We start from the raw sequence: 16517 nt of genomic DNA, 5'->3' as shown, positions 1-16517 counted from the left end.
ATTAACAATGTAAATGTAATATTTTTTACAGAAATAGGGAGTTTCTGAAAATCTAGTTCAAAAAACAGAACTTTTTAACTACATTTGGAAAAAGGAATGGAAGTCTTAAAATAGCGATTGTAAGAATTTTTTCTTTTTGTAGCGGGAAGGAAATAGTGACCCTCGTCCTGCAGTTTTTCGGCACTGAAATTCAACGCAAGTTTAGATATTCGATGATGTTATAGCCTCTCTGGTTAAAACAACGGAGCGCGATGGTTACATACGGAAATTTTCGAAATGAATCCCAAAAAATTGCAATAAGCCACCTTTTAGGTGAAAGAATGAGATGGACTCTGCTCCAGAATTTTTCGATATTGAAGTTCTGAAAACGCAATTTTGCTGACATAAGGGAAGGGCGAGCTTTTTGTAACTGAAGTTTTGAAAACCATCCATTGTTAGCCATCCTTAAATTGAGCCTTTTGGAAACTTCGATTTTGATAGATTCCAGGACAAAGTTCCAATCCTCATCCTTTCCTCTAACGTCTTCGAAAGTGGTCTACAATGCGATTTTGGAGAGGGTCAAAAACTCTTCCAGCAATTGTAGAACACCTTTGATGACGTTAGGGTTAGAGAAGGGATATGAGGTTTCGACATAGACTAATAATAAGAGTAGACCGAGCTTTCTCATTCTTGCTGATAAAGAAAATTGGTTCATAGATGTATCATGTGACTAGTGGAAGGGCTTGGCGAAGACTTTGGCAGCATGGTTGCTAGATGGCAGCATTATCTATAGTTTGGCACTCGACATGTATTTTAAGACAATGTGTTTTCATTAAAAAAAACTTCCAGGTGCAGAGATTGAACTGTTTTTCTTTTAGTTATGCATTATTTTGACATTAGTAATAGTTTTTGATCAGTTTTCGGTAACTTTTATTTCATTTGGAGCTGTCAGCGTTGGCGTGAACGAAATGGCGTAAACGTTTTGCGTTAACGCAAAAATGTACTAATCGGTATCTTAAATTGAAACTGTAGGTAAAAATCTTACCGTTTTCTGATTCTTCTTGGTCGCTTGCATCTTTTATTGCTTAGAGAGTTATTGAAATTGACTAAAGAAAATGCACAATGCTATCTAAACGAAAAACTCACTATATTAACAAAATATTTACAACTTAGAATAACAAATTTACAAATCGGACTCCATAAAAGATCATTCTTCCGTGTTCCATCAATTCTATTTATTTTATTTCGCGCTGGCGTTGATCGTCTGCTACGATTAAAGCCCGCTGTTGCTAGGATATCCACTAGTCACATGGTTTGGTTTATGAGCAGCAAAAGGGTTGCCATAGCTCGGTCTACTCTTATTATTAGTCTATGGGTTTCGAACTTTGCTATAGAATTTTTCGAAGTCGAAGTTCCGAAAAAGCAAATCTTTTAAAACGATCTTTGGATGCATTCACGGAGTAGGAAGAAGGAGAGAAATGTCCTACGGGATTTCTAGTGTAATAAAAGTGGCAACGCTTGTTCACTATTTCCAGAGGGCGCTGTATGTGCACCGCTCCCGACAATCGCAGCGGATCCATGTAAATGATGCTAAGTTTCTCATTTTTTTAGAGGCAGCTATTAAAGCAAAAAAGAAAAAAAACTACTGGAAATTGGTTGTAATAAGGGGCCAATATAGTGGACGGTGTACGGCTTTCGTCCACAGGAAGTTAGCGCAGTATTTTGATGGAAAAATTTATTTTATTTTTCATCACCAATTCGTCGAATTCGTCTGCTATTAATATTGCGCTGTGCGATGTTTCATTTTTTACGAGTTGGATTGTTTCTATTCCTGTAAATAATTGACGAAATGAGAATGTTGTAGAATTAATTACGTAAATCCTTTTTTTTTTAATTAGTTGTAAATTTCGTGACATGTTTCGAGAACTAATTAAAGCGAAATAATTTTTTGCTTTATCGACCTTTAACAGATAAAAATAAATGTTAATATTCTATTCAATTAACTTCAAGCTGATATTGATTACTCGGAACTCCAGCGCTTGAATACGCTACCTTGCGGTGATTTATAAAACTGCGAATGCAACTAAAACATTGCCACGTTGCGCTCCATGTGTATCTGTTGACGAAAACGCGGTCAGTTTGTTCTGAGTAACGCATTCAACATGTCTAAGAACGCCTTCAACAACAGAAATTAATTCGTCCCTTAGTAGTATTCTCGAGCTTCTCAAAATAATGTTAGTTTTCCTTATTTCTTTCAAAAAAGTACTAAATGGTGGAAGCGTAAACAAGAAAACCCTGGATTAACAAAATTGGATAACGTTATACCAGGTAAAATTTTTTATTGTTTTGTATGAATTTGTAAGAATATGAGTTTTTTTTTAATCTTAAATTAATTTAACTAATCATATTTTACAGCAGCATTTAGTTGGAATGGACAGTATGCAAAATATTTTCTTGAATTTATTATCGTAGAACAAAATGAAAAATGTTTAACCGAGAAAGAATTTACTTTATTCCTTTTATTCTCAGCTGAAAGGTTTCGCCAAATTTGTTCAGGGTTATAGTTTTCGAATTGTGCGAGCAAAGTAGCATTGGCGAGATTTCGCGTTTTTAGTTAAACCATTTTTAATTTTATCATGAGTGGAATAAAATGAAGATTACAGAATTCGATAAGTAAAAAGAAATAATGGTCAATCAACTGAAAACAAAACTACCACCATATATAAACTGTGAGTGCACATTTTATTTATTTTGTTATGAGTGAATTTGAATAAATATCTGTTTTTCAATTCGATGAAGAAAAAAACGAACTTAACAACATTGACTGCACACTTTTCCTTAACCTAATTCCACATAAATGATTTAAATAACCTTTGTTACTACAGTATCCTACTGAAATAGACAGTATGCAAATAAATTTTCTTGAAAATATTTATCGCAGAACAGATTGAAAAATCCAGAAAGAACGTTAAGAATTTGAACAATAAAAAATAAAAGCTCGCCAAAAATCTGTTTATAGGGTTATGGTTTTCAAATTGTGTGAAAGAATAATGTATCTTGACAAGATTTCGCATATCAGGTAAATCATTTCCATGACAAATGAATTAAATGCATGATTTCTTTAGATATCCAATCATGTAGTCATAGAAATAAATTATCTAGTGTTAAACGTTACTCTTGACAGTCTGCCACGTATGTGCGCTATGTGACAAAAATGTCAACAAATGCCGGAAATGTCACGAAACTGAACTTAATATGTACTAATGTATAGAAAAAACGGTACAAAATGAAAATGCCGTTCGAAGCGAACCAAAAATTTATGAATTCCGAATTCAACATCGTGAAAATGGCTGCTACAGTACTGTGTTTTCTGCATTAATTGTTTACTTTCGTAATACTTTTTGGTTTCTAATCTCTTTCTATATGGGTCAGAATAACCAAAAGACTTTGAAAAATCTTTTCAAATGAATAAAGCGAAAAAATCATACATAACAACAAAAATCACAACACTTTTAGCATTTTCTTCGTTACCACATGCGTTTGTTTTAGTTTTTAATTCCGCCATTAGACAGTGACTGCAGTGCCCCCTATAGTTCGTTGGAGTTGCGAATAATAATTTTATTCACGTGTTTACTCACTGCTTAAACAGAATTGTTATCATTATTTTTGTATTATTGCATTTTTTTCGGCAGCCAAATTTTAAAAAAATCGAGAAACCTAATTCATTCAAAAAATTATACCTTGGAACGCTTTTTTGAGATAGTTTGTGGGGCTTTCTGTTGAAATTAATCATGTGTATTTTTTAAATGAAAAAGGTTTCCCGATTTTTTTTCGATTTGGTTGTAGAAAAAAATGCAATAATAATAATAAAAATAATGACAACAATTCTGTTTAAGCAGTGAGTAAACACGTGAATAAAATTATTCGGAATTCCAGCGCTCGAATACGCTACCTTGCGGTGATTTACAAAACTGCCGATGGAACTAAAACATTGCCACGTTTTAGTTCCATGTGTGTCTGTTGACGTAAACACACGCAGTTTGTTCTGAGTATTTATTAACGCAATCGATGTGTCTTAGTTTGCTTTCAGCTACAGAAATTAATTCGTCCCCTAAGAGTATTCTCGAGCTTCTCAAAATAATGTTAGTTTTCCTTATTTCTTCCAAAAAAGTATTAAATGGTGGACGTGTAAACAAGAAAACTCTGGATTAACAAAATTGGATAACGTTATACCAGGTAAAATTTTTTATTGTTTTGTATGAATTTGTAAGAATATGAGTTTTTTTTTAATCTTAAATTAATTTAACTAATCATATTTTACAGCAGCATTTAGTTGGAATGGACAGTATGCAAAATATTTTCTTGGATTTATTATCGTAGAACAAAATGAAAAATGTTTAACCTAGAAAGAATTTACTTTATTCCTTTTATTCTCAGCTGAAAGGTTTCGCCAAATTTGTTTAGGGTTATAATTTTGGTATTGTGCGAGCAAAGTAGCCTTGGCGAGATTTCGCGTTTTTAGTTAAACCATTTTTAATTTTTATCATGAGTGGAATAAAATGGTAGTAAAATTACAGAATTCGATAAGTGAAAAGAAATAATGGTCAATCAACTGAAAAGAAAACTACCACCATATATCCGTGAGAATTTTGTTGATGATTTGCATAACATGACACAATTAAATCGTAACTCAGAAATTAGAAAAATCGAAACAGAAAATTTTTAAATGAACCGATTTGGGAATTCGAGAGAAATAACTAAGCTACAAATGGAAAAAAAATAAGCGCTAGCCAAGCAAGGCAAAAAAAGTATCATCTTCTTTCGATAACAATTTGTAATGTCACATTGAATTTTCTAGCGTTAATTGTTATTCTTGTCAGGCCACAATTATTATTTAGTTTTATCAAGAATTGATAAATATCGAATTCAACATCGTGGAAATAGCTGCTTAGAACTACGAACTACGTAGTTTGCATTAATCTTTGACGTTTAGTAATGCTTTTGAATTCTCATTTCTTTCTACGTGGACCAGAATATCCACAAGACTTTGAAAATTAATTTAAAAAGAATAAAGCGAAAAAATCATACGTACGAACAAAAATCACAACACTTTTAGCATTTTCTTCGTTACCATGTGCGTTTGTTTTAGTTTTCAATTCCGCCATTAGACAGTGACTTCAGTGCCCCCTATAGTTCGTTGGAGTTGCGAATTACAATCAATATGAGCTTGAAGTTAAGTGAATAGAACATTAACATTTATTTTTATCTGTTGAAGGTCGTGAAAGCAAAAAATTGTTTCGATTTAATTAGTTCTCGAAGCATGTCACGAAATTTACAACTAATTAAAGCGCCTGTCTAGTGAACAGGAGATCGCGAGTTCGTATCTCGCCGGCGCCTTTTGAAAGCGATTGTAAATTTGAGAGGGCGCCTGTGATGCAGGGAGTGTTATTGCTGCTAATTTGATAAGTGTTTTCTTACTATAATTTTTCATTATTACTGTCTAGTTTTAGGTTTTTTTACTTCACTTTATCATGTAATTTAGTTTTATTGTGTTTTGGGGCTCATTTTTGCTGTTATTGTATTCTTGAAGTGTTTTTGCATTTTTTGGAGCTAAGCCTAACATGTGGTGATCTCCTGTTTTTGATCTTGTGTTCTTTATTGGGTGTAGCAACTCTGTTTATTTACTGCTGTTTTTAGTATTTATTCTGTGTTTTTTTGCATTTTTATCTTTCTGTTTTGCCTTTTGGAACATATTCACTGAGTAGAAATGGGTGTTATATGCATTATGAAAGAGGTAAAGAGTGGGAAGGGGGACAGGTGGATCTCTTGTGATTTATGTCATATGTTCTGCCTGTATAAGGGGGAAAATGAGTCTGTTTTTGAGGAGGATTATATTTGCACTAAATGTGCTGAACTCTCAGACTTAAGACTTAAGATGCTAGTTTTGGAAGCCCAGTTAGCATTAGGGTGTAGGCCAGTTGCAGAGGGTATAAATGTTTCAGAGATTCAGGGGGAAGTTTCAAATGAGGAGTTAGATTGGGAGACTAAGGGTGTAATTTTGGGGGACTCTATGGTAAGGGAGGTGGGTAACACAGTTGGGAGAGTAAAACGTAAGGTGGCTAGGTGTTGTTTACCAGGGGCTCGGGTAAAAGACGTTAATATGGTTGCTGAAAAGAAGGGAGTATTGCATAAGGAGGACATGGTTACTTTGTGGGTGGGAACAAATGATGTAGGTCACAGTAAAAATGAGGAGTTTTCTAGGGAATGGGAATCCCTGTTGGATAAAGCAACCAGCTTTTCGACGAATGTCCAAGTGGTTGGTTTGCTTCCCAGGTATGGAGTGCATAGGAGCTGGCTAAATCAACGTGCGAGGTGTATGAACTTGCTACTGAAGTCAATTTCCGAAAAGCGCAGTATCAGGTTCATTGATGTATGGAGTCATTGTAAACGGGATTGGATTGCTAGGGATGGCCTGCATCTGAGCTCTACAGGGGTCAAAATGGTTAGTGGATTAATTTTAAGGGCTTCGGAGTCAAAAAACTAAGTTGGAATGGGGGGCATGGTTCAAGCATCAGGTATCGAGAGAATGAAATTTTTTTGGGTATTGCTAGAAATGGAAATAAAATGACGAACAAGAGTAGTAATGTTAACAATTGTAATTTAGGAAATTTCAGGGTGTTAAATAAAAGCAACTTAGGCATGCTTAAAGTTTTCTATACCAATGCTCGCAGTATTAGGAACAAGATGGATGAATTGAAAAGCATAGTTATGGATGAGAAGTTGGATGTTATTGGAATTACAGAGACATGGGCTACCGAATCTGATGCAGAGTTATTACATATTGCTGGGTATAATTTGTTCAGACAGGATAGAGTAGGTAAAAGAGGTGGTGGGGTTTTATTTTATGTTAGAGACAATTTTATTTGCAATGAATTGGTCATAAATGATAAGCCTACTGATATTGATATGGTTTGGCTGGAGTTGATGAGCAGTAAGGGCAAAAAGCTACGCTTTGGAAACATTTATAGGCCATCTAATTCAAACCAGGGACAAGATGAACAGATGTACCGTATTATTAGTGACATGTCCAGTAAGGGATCCGTTATCATAATGGGGGATTTCAATTTTCCGGGTATTGATTGGAATAATTTTTACCCTGGTAATGGCAAAGAAGAGGAATTTTTAAAAGTAATTGGTGACTGTTTCTTAGATCAAGTTGTAACTCAGGGAACTCGAGAGGAGGCGATTTTGGATCTAGTTTTTTGTGACATAGGTAGTTTTGTTCAGGGGTTGAGTGTAGGGGAGCATATTGGAGATAGTGATCATAACAGCATTAGGTTCCGGGTTAAATTTGAAGTGTGCAAAGATGATAATTTTAGGTTTGTGCCCAATTTCAGAAACACTGATTTTGTTGCACTTAGGCAGAGCTTGAAAGAGGTTTTTTCGTCAGGGTTGGAAAATAGCGACGTAGATCAGCAGTGGACGGAATTTAAGGATAAACTTGCTAAAACCGTTGGGGACTATGTTCCATTTAGGAGAAAAGGTGTTAGTACCAAAATTTGGCCCATGTGGTTCTCCAGGGAGACTAAAGAAGCTCTTAATTATAAGCAAGCCACTTTTCGTAAGTTTAAAGAAACTGGTCAGAGTGCGGAGAGGCTCCAGTATGGTAAGGCAAGGCGAAATTTTAAGTATTTGGTACGGATTCAGAAAAGGGAATTGGAGCAAAGGCTGGCAGATGACATTGATGGGAACCCTAAGAGGTTTTTTGCTTACGCTAATTCTAGGAAAGCTCGAAACAGTCAAATTGGGCCTTTGGTTGATGAGTATGGAAATTTAATCCATAACGATAGGGATATTGCAAATGTTCTAAATAACTTTTTTTCCAGTGTGTTTAACGATAACTGTATCTCAACAGTTGACACTAACAAGACACAAGCTATTATACAGCTTGAGGATTTGGTATTTTCCAGGGAGGAGGTTTTATTTCATTTGAAAAAGATTAAAGCAACTAAAGCTCCGGGACCAGATAATATTTATCCAAAAATTTTAGTTGAATGTGCAGAGGAATTAGTGGATGTTATTTTGAATATTTTCAATGCTTCTTATAACTCGGGGATGGTGCCAGAGGACTGGAAGCTGGCTAACATAACGCCACTCTTCAAGAAGGGGTCTAAAGGTATTGCTGGGAATTATAGACCTGTAAGTTTGACTTCGGTGATTTGTAAGATTTTCGAAACTTTGATCAAAATTAAGATCATGATGTTCTTAGAGACTAATAGTCTGTTGACTAGTTTGCAGTATGGTTTCAGGAAAGGTAAATCCTGTACTACTAATTTATTGCATTTCTACGACAAGGTTACCTCAGCTTTAGATAACAAAAAATGTGTGGATGTTGTTTATATTGATTTTCAAAAAGCTTTTGACAAGGTACCGCATGTTGCTCTTCTCAGCATATTAGCTGACATTGGAATAGGAGGAAAAACTTTACTTTGGGTTAGAAATTGGCTTACTGGTAGGAAGCAAAGAGTAGTTGTGAGAGGAAATCATTCTAATTGGAGTGATGTTTTAAGTGGGGTTCCTCAGGGATCAGTTTTAGGGCCTCTTTTGTTTATTATATTTATGAATGACATCAATGAAAATATTTCTGGAAGCATGAATTGTTTTGCTGACGATGTAAAAGTTATGGGGATTGTCGAAAATGAAGAACAAGTAAAACAGCTGCAAGAGGATTTAGATCATATTACTAAGTGGGCAGATAAATGGGGTATGGCAGTTAATGTAGGGAAATGTCAAGTGCTACACTTAGGTCATGGAAATAAGCGTATGAGATATCGTTTACAGGGCTCAGTCATAAATCAGGCAGAAAATGTTATGGATCTGGGTGTCTTTATAAATCAGGACTTCAAGTTTAGTCAACAGTGCAGTATTGCTAGTAACAAAGCCAACAAAATGCTTGGGTTCATCAATAGATCTATTTCAAACAAATCTAAGAAAGTTCTTCTGCCTTTATATAGGAGTTTAGTAAGACCTCATTTGGAGTATGCTGTTCAGTTTTGGTCGCCTTATCTGAAGAAAGATATTTTTGTATTGGAAAGGGTTCAAAGAAGGGTAACTAAATTAGTAAGGGGACTCTCAGATTTAGATTATGATACCAGACTTAATAGGCTTAACATGTACAGCCTGGAGCAAAGGAGAGTCAGAGGGGACATGATTCAGTTATTTAAATTTATCAAAATGAAAGATGTAAATGGATTAAATTTTTGCGGGAAAAGCAGAACAAGGGGTCATTGTTTTAAGCTATTTAAATCTCAGGCTAACTTGGAAATCAGGAAAAACTACTACTTTAGCAGGGGTGTGGGCACTTGGAATAGCTTACCGGAAGAGGCGGTAATGAGCAAGGGAGTGGATAGCTTTAAGAGGGCCATTGATCTTCATTGGGGGCTAATTAATTGACTAGGACCAGCCTAGCTGGGCCCAGAGCCTGTTGCTGGTCGTCACATTTGTATTTGTATTTGTATTTGTAATTAAAAAAAGTATTTACGTAATTAATTCTACTACATTCTCATTTCGTCAATTATTTTCAGGAATGGAAACATTCCAACTCGTAAAAAATTCGCAACTCCAACGAACTATAGGGCGTACTGAAGTCACTCTCTAATGGTGGACTTAAAAACTAAAACAAACGCACATGGTAACGAAGAAAATGCTAAAAATGTTGTGATTTTTGTTCGTACGTATGATTTTTTTCGCTTTATTCTTTTTTAATTAATTTTCAAAGTCTTGTGGATATTCTGGCCCACGTAGAAAGAAATGAGAATTCAAGAAGCATTACTAAAAGTCAAAGATTAATGCAAACTACGTAGTTCGTAGTTTTAAGCAGCTATTTCCACGATGTTGAATTCGATATTTATCAATTCTTGATAAAACTAAATAATAATTGTGGCCTGACAAGAATAACAATTAATGCTAGAAAATTCAATATGACATTACAAATTGTTATCGAAAGAAGATGATACTTTTTTGCCTTGCTTGGCTAGCGCTTATTGTTTTCCATTTGTAGCTGAGTTATTTCTCTCGAATTCCCGAATCGGTTAATTTAAAAATTTTCTGTTTCGATTTTTCTAATTTCTGAGTTACGATTTAATTGTGTCATGTTATGCAAATCATCAACAAAATTCTCACGGATATATGGTGGTAGTTTTCTTTTCAGTTGATTGACCATTATTTCTTTTCACTTATCGAATTCTGTAATCTTACTACCACTTTATTCCACTCATGATAAAAATTAAAAATGGTTTAACTAAAAACGCGAAATCTCGCCAAGGCTACTTTGCTCGCACTATACTAAAACTATAACCCTAAACAAATTTGGCGAAACCTTTCAGCTGAGAATAAAAGGAATAAAATAAATTCTTTCTCGGTTAAACATTTTTCATTTTGTTCTACGATAATATATTCAAGAAAATATTTTGCATACTGTCCATTCCAACTAAATGCTGCTGTAAAATATGGTAAGTTTAATTAATTTAAGATTTTAAAAAAAAACCATATTCTTACAAATTCATACAAAACAATAAAATTTTTTACCTTGTATAACGTTATCCAAGTTTGTTAATCCAGAATTTTCGCATTCACCAATTATTAAGGAAATAATGAAAACTAACATTATTTTGAGAAGCTCGAGAATACTACTAAGGGACGAATTAATTTCTGTAGCTGAAAGCAAACTAAGACACATCGATTGCGTTAATAAATACTCAGAACAAACTGCCTGTGTTTACGTCAACAGACACACGTGGAACGCAACGTGGCAATGTTTTAGTTTCATTTGCAGTTTTGTAAATCACCGCAAGGTAGCGTATTCGAGCGCTGGAGTTCCGAATAAAACATCGCACAGCGCAATATTAATAGCAGACGAATTCGGCAAGTTGGTGATGAAAAATAAAATAAATTTTTCCATCAAAATACTGCGCTAACTACCTGTGGACGAAAGTCGTACATCGTCCACTATTTTGGTCCCTTATTACAACCAATTTCCAGTAGTTTTTTTTCTTTTTTTTTTTTTTTTGCTTTAATAGCTGCCTCTAAAAAATGAGAAACTTAGCATCATTTACATTGATCTGCTGCGATTGTCGGGAGCGGTGCACATACAGCGCCCTCTGGAAAAAGTGAACAAATGTTGCCACTTCTGCATAGTAAAGATTTATCTCCTTCCCTTTAATCTCCCTGGATGCATTAAAGAGAGAGAGACAGAGATGCTTTCGAAATTGAAGTTCTTTATTATATTCTGACAAAAACCCATCCGGACCCTATTTTGGTAGATCATAGGGGATGGGGGTCAGTTGCACTTTTGGTCGTATTTCAGAAACGACATTGTTGAACGCCCTGTTGTGGTGTCTCCTCCATAGTCAGCATCACTACAGCTTTCTAGACGGTCTAGGAAGATTGGGCCCCGGGAAGCGAATTTTGAAACCCTCAGTTACAGTGCATTGGCGAAATTCGAAAGCTACCAAAAATGGTTGGTGAGAATTTCGCAGTGCTGCTCTTTGCGGAGCGCAATGCTGCTTATGCTCAGCGCAACAGGGTTGCCAATTAGGGGTTTTCCCCCTAAATTTAGGGGGGAAATTTTGGAATGGGATTTTTTTAGGGGGATAAAATTTTTAGGGGTTTAAATATTAGGGTTTTATTAGGTAAAAATGTTCTTCTTTTACCTATGAAAATGCTATTTTTCGATTGTTTCATGCATCTTTTTACTTACATATACTTTTTGAGCCTTTGTTACCATTGGTTTTGATCCAAAATGACATAAACATGACTTTATTCCACTCAACAACGAAAAATAGCAATGGTCACGTGATCTTTTAATCCCATGTGTGACGTCACATTAAAGGATCACGTGACTTTCTGACGTCATTTTGGGGGTTTTATGAGTTGAATTTAGGGGGAATATTTTTAGGAGTTGACAACCCTGCTCGCTGCTTGCAGTGCAATCTGTGTTTGAAAACAAAGTTCATTATAATAATCGAGATTGTCATTATCATAAAGTTCTGTACTTTTTAATCTCTGAACGATATTCTTGGTCTATTTAAACAATAAAACATACGTCTCTCCCCCCTTTTTTTTCGAAAACAAGATGAATCAAATTTTTAAGTGTTGCAAGTCGTGGGATTTTGTTTACAAATGCTCCGTGTGCAGTCGTGAAAGCTTGGCTTCATCTTCATACGTTATGGCTTTCATATTTTAACTCGTATTATATTTAGTATTTTGCACAATTAATTTATGAAAAATCCTTATGTTTTGTCACATACAATCTTATTTTGTGAAACAACCACGAATTTTGTTAGCCGTACTAAAAAGTTGTTATATTGTTGACTAATATAATGTAAAAAATATATGGGTCATTCCACATCAAATCAACACAATTTTTGACAAAATTTTACCTCACCCTCTCAGATTTTGATGAAATTTGGTACAGAGGTAGTGTTAATGTAGACATAATAAAATATAATTTTTTTTTTGAAAAATATTAAACGGTTTTGAAGATACAGCGCTGTAAAGCTACCAAAAAGGGGTCAAAAAAAGGGGAAAGACCCAATTTTCAAAATGACTTAGAATCTTTTCTAATTAAGATAAAGAGTTGTGGCGAGTTTCATCTGACAGCACTTTTAATGACCTTTTCAATGATATACAACATGGTTAGGTTTGAAAAAAATTTATTTTAATTAAATTTGAATTAAAATTTAAATTTCTCAAAATGCGCGTCCTCAATTTCTTTCAAATTTTTTTTAAAAAATGCTTATACATTACCCAAATGAATGTAGAAGTTTTAAGATGGGCTTCAATGGGTTCATGTTGAAAAAAATATTTGAATAAACAGCTGCTGGATCTACATCACAATTACACCGTATAATATAGCATGATTTTAGAACCAGAAAATATTTATTAAAGGGATGAAACTAATTGGGTTTTACTTGCTAGTTAAATGGCAAGTAGCTGATTCTAAGAGTTTTTGCAGTCCATTTAATTGTATTTTTTTATTTATTTACTTGTCAGATTCTTCATTTTGATACTCAATGTAAATTACACCAAGAAACAGCAAAAACCACATCCATTTTCATGTAAGTTGGTTAATCTTCCTATTTCAGGAATATCACCCCACCTCGACCTTCCCTAAATGGCAGGACTGCCTGTTGAAACATACTTGAACTGGTAAATGTGGGTAAAAGTTTGTCAGTCGCATAATCTCAAATTTTAAATCTATCATTACTTCATTTTCTTACTAATATTATGTATGCGAAAGTTTGTCTGTATGGATGGATATATGGATGTATGGATGGATGTATGGATGTTTGTTACTCTTTCACGCAAAAACTACTGAACGGATTTTGATGAAACTTTACAATAATATAGCTTATGCATCAGAATAACACATAGGGTAGTTTTCGTCCCGTTATGGGGGGCAAAACCCCCTTAGGGGGGCAATAAAACACAATTTTTGTATAAATTCTCTAATATTGGGATGAATAAATACTTGCACATATTTACATTATATGTCCATCGAAAGCTCTGATTTTTCTGCTGAAGATGGCACCTGTTCGAAATTTCTAAGTAGAATAAAAAACGAGTTATGAGCTTTTTAGATCCATGTTCGAAGGCTTTCCTCAACTCAATACAGTATTTAGTGTATCATCTCAACTCCCTGTCGATAGCGACAATTGTTGTATTGTTGACTTTCTTTGCTTTTCGTGATTGTTCAAGGCTTTTCTCAAGTCAAATCTTGAAGTAAGATTTTTGCACAAGATTGGCAAATAATACATGATTTGGCTGATGATTTTCCATTTAAACGGAACTTTAAAGTAATTAATGGTTTTTATTATTATTTATGCTAATTGAACACTTACTCATTATCCAAACAACCAGCAGATCGCCAAAATTTTTGCAGAAAGATTTCCGTAGCTGATGCATTTGGCAGTTTTTTCAACGTTGCTGTTTTTGAATCCGAAGACTACGTCATAATGTTTCTCAGCTTTCACCATGTAAACAAAATATCGCCAATCAAAGAATTTTCAAAAGACTTTTTTTACTGTGTTAAATAATCCAGCAACTAAATTAGGCAAATCCATAAACAGCACAAAAACTTCCATTAATTTTCCTTTTTGCACAATTTCAAACAATCACCAAATTTTATTACTTATTTTGGTAACATTTCGGATGAAACTGTTTAGCGCCATTTTATGGTGACCAAAAATATCTCAGCATCTGGCGACGATATCTCTGTAACGAAAATTAATATCATATCGTTTTACAAAGTAAGGAAAGAATGGGGGAGCATCATCGAAGGTACCTCGAAACGACTTTCGCAAATTCGGTAAAATCGCACCAAGAGCCACAATGATTGAAATTTCCCGAAATAACTAAAGCAAGTATAAGGGGATTACGAGCGCAGCTACTTTTTTTTAATCACTTCGTACTTCATTAGCCATACAGAGAAGGTTTTAGACTCCATGTTAAAAAAAAAAAAAGTATCAACAGATTAATCTTTTTAAACATGAGAAGATTAATTTCATGTTTTTTAAATTTGTATATGCTTAAATATAGTGCTTTCGTTTCTAAATCAATACTACTTTGTTTTTATACTTATTGCTATTTTAGTTTTATGGGTAAGGAAGAAACTCTATTTTTAATCACGTCAAAAAGATGTGTTTTAAATTCTTTTACTTAAAACAGAAAACAAAAGCAAGTAACGATTTTTTCTAATAATTATTACTGACCCAGGCAACGCCGGGTATTTTTGCTAGTTTAAAATAAATTAATGTAAGAAATTTAGACAATAAATATTTTGTTCTAAGTAATTTTTATGCTTTTAAATTTTTTTAAATATAAATAAACCTTATGAAATGTAATGAAATTAATTTTGAGGCATGCTTGCTTATTATTTAAACAAATATATATACAACTGATTAAAACCAAGTTATCAATTATTTGAATGGTTAACTTGGTAGATTTAAAAAAAAGGGGGGGGGGAGTGTGTGAGCTAATTGGTAGTCATTAAGATGACCTCACATAGTTGAGAAAGAAAGATGAAAAAAGTAATAAATTTAGTTACCAGATCTCCATAAGGTTTCATTAGGCATAACCAAGCAAGAAGGAATAGAACTTTGTTTATATTAAGATACGTCTGACATATGGGCTTCATTATAAAGTGCATGTCTGGATAGATTTTGTATATCACCACAGTTCCTTGTTTTAAGGTCAGTGTCAATTCTGATCAGCCCCAAGTGAGATGTGTGTTTTATTGGAGTGTGTTAAAGAGATAGAGAATATATTGAGTTTTTGTTGACTGCAGTATTATAGTGAATACAAGGAAATTTTAGTTTAAAATTCTTATTATTTTTAAATTCTTATTATTTTGTAAATGTCCAAATTTAATGTATTTAGTAATCACAAAAGTTGTTTAAGTATTAAGTTTTTGTAAATATAGGGTAAAATGTAAATATTATGTAAAATTTAAGATATGGCTGATCAAAGATACTTGACTGCACAGTGTTTTAATCCATTTAAAAAGGATAATCACTGCGTTAGAGACAAAAAGAAATTACGTGAAATTGCAGGCTGGATGACAGAATACTTGAGTGGAGTTTCAGAAAATGCTAGAGTCCTTATTACATATGAAAACGTAGTTTTCAGAGTAGCGACTTTCCGCCAAGAGCTAGGGAGCCCATTCCAAGAACTGCAAGTACCCCCCCCCCCCCCTCAAAGCTCAAAGACAGCTTAAAATGTGTTTTTAGGATTTTAAATTAAAAAAAATACATCTGGAGTTTTTTCATTGTTTTTAAAAATGTTTTCTATTAGCAACTCCTATTAACTATTCGGAACTCCAGCGCTCGAATACGCTACCTTGCGGTGATTTACAAAACTGCAAGTGAAACTAAAACATTGCCACGTTGCGTTCCACGTGTGTTTGTTGACGTAAACACAGGCAGTTTGTTCTGAGTATTTATTAACGCAATCGATATGTCTTAGTTTGCTTTCAGCTACAGAAATTAATTCGTCCCTTAGTAGTATTCTCGAGCTTCTCAAAATAATGTTAGTTTTCATTATTTCCTTAATAATTGGTGAAAGCGAAAATTCTGGATTAACAAACTTGGATAACGTTATACAAGGTAAAAATTTTTATTGTTCTGTATGAATTTGTAAGAATATGGGTTTTTTTAAATCTTAAATTAATTAAACTTACCATATTTTACAGCAGCATTTAGTTGGAATAGACAGTATGCAAAATATTTTCTTGAATATATTATCGTAGAACAAAATGAATAACCGAGAAAGAATTTACTTTATTCCTTTTATTCTCAGCTGAAAGGTTTCGCCAAATTTGTTTAGGGTTATAGTTTTAGTATAGTGCGAGCAAAGTAGCCTTGGCGAGATTTCGCGTTTTTAGTTAAACCATTTTTAATTTTTATCATGAGTGGAATAAAATGGTAGTAAGATTACAGAATTCGATAAGTAAAAAGAAATAATGGTCAATCAACTGAAAA

This window comes from Uloborus diversus, chromosome 4, assembly GCF_026930045.1.
Source record: "Uloborus diversus isolate 005 chromosome 4, Udiv.v.3.1, whole genome shotgun sequence".
NCBI classification, from domain to species: Eukaryota; Metazoa; Arthropoda; class Arachnida; order Araneae; family Uloboridae; genus Uloborus; species Uloborus diversus.
Note: the sequence above shows the minus strand (reverse complement) of the source record.